The sequence below is a fragment of the Lycium barbarum genome, chromosome 11 (genome assembly GCF_019175385.1).
Source record: "Lycium barbarum isolate Lr01 chromosome 11, ASM1917538v2, whole genome shotgun sequence".
Lineage (NCBI taxonomy): Eukaryota > Viridiplantae > Streptophyta > Magnoliopsida > Solanales > Solanaceae > Lycium > Lycium barbarum.
The window spans coordinates 116,266,166-116,267,621 of NC_083347.1; the positions used below are offsets into that span (position 1 = coordinate 116,266,166).

At 44.0% G+C, this 1,456-nt stretch overlaps 1 non-coding gene across 1 annotated transcript; it reads right to left on the reverse strand.

Annotated features, from left to right (window-relative positions):
• Positions 1-466: 466 nt before the first annotated feature.
• LOC132620571 (small nucleolar RNA R71) lies at positions 467-573 on the reverse strand. Its single transcript, XR_009575013.1, has one exon. It is a non-coding gene; the product is annotated as a small nucleolar RNA R71 (small nucleolar RNA).
• Positions 574-1,456: the final 883 nt, after the last annotated feature.

Sequence of the window (1,456 nt, forward strand, 5' to 3'; positions counted from 1 at the left end):
CTGTTTTAGTGAACCAGGTGAACATGGCTGGAAGACCCCATCGCAATCAAGGGAACCAAGGGGGGATCCAAGTGAACCATCCTTTACCAGAAGAAGAGGAGGATGAGAATGTATTTGCAGAATTCATCGACGAAGCTGATTATGCTTCTGCTGTAGTTCCCCGAGAACAGGAAATGCTAATTTCAAAATTGATAGTTCTATCTATCAGCTATTGAAACTTGAAGGCTATTTCCGAAATTCTTCGGAGGACTGTCCACTTCGACACCTAAAGAATTTCGTGCATGTATGTTCCCAACAATCTCAAGGTGCTGTTCCTGCTGATGCACTGCGACTGCGGGTTTTCAAATATTCATTAGCTGGCCAAGCTAGGGAATGGTATGAAAAGCTCCCGAGCAATACCATTCATACCTGGAATGAGCTGGCCAATATCTTTCTAAAAAAATGGTTCCCACCCAGCAAAAAGGCTGAGCTTCGGGATAAGATTTTTGGGTTTAAACAACTTCCAGGGGAACAACTATATGCTGCATGGGAGAGGTTCAAATATTATCTAGCTCAATCTCCGAATCATGGATTTCCAGATGCAATTCTCACAGAGAGGTTCTACAAGGGGCTAGATACAATGAATCAAATAGCTGTCAACACTGCAGCTGGGGGATGCTTTATGGACAAAACCTTTGTCAACATCACCCGGTTGCTCAACAAGCTTACTACCCATAATCAAGCCTGGCATTCGACTGATAGCGAATTCCTATCATATGGTAGTCCCTCTGTGGCCGCGGTGGCCAAAGAAAATCATGAGCGAGATCATGCGTTCGCTCAACTGCAAACCACCGTGGATTTATTATCCAAAAGGCTTATGGAGAAAGAGGCCAAATGTGTAAATGTTATCGATGAGATGCCACCTCATGCTCCCGGAATGTATCAAGTTTCTGACGAAACTTATCTTGAGGGGCAGCCACAATATGAGGATGTGAATTATGTCAATAACTCGCAAGGGGGTTATCAACGACAAAACTACCAAGGTTCCGGTAATCACCCATGGCAAAGGCCTCAACAAAATTACCAAGGACAGAATTATGGAAGAACTGATCAGGGGTAATCCCAATCAAGGGAATTACAATAACAATAATTATGGCAACAAGAGCTCTAACCCCTACATTCCACCTAGGGGGCAAGCATCCAATTCCCAGCCATGGAAAGATAATTCAGCTACTAACTCTGCTGGTAACACGTCTAATGATTCTGCAGAACTGAAGAGTATGATGCAGAAAATGCTGATGAATCAAGACAGAACAGAGAGCACAATCAAGGGAATGTCCCAGGTCCAACTATCGCATTCAGCTTCCATTCAGAAGCTTGAAGCGCAATTCATAGACCTTTCCCGAGAAGTGCATACTCCTCAACGGGGACAATTACCGAGTGATACAGTTCCTAATCCAAAAGGTAGTGGAGTGAA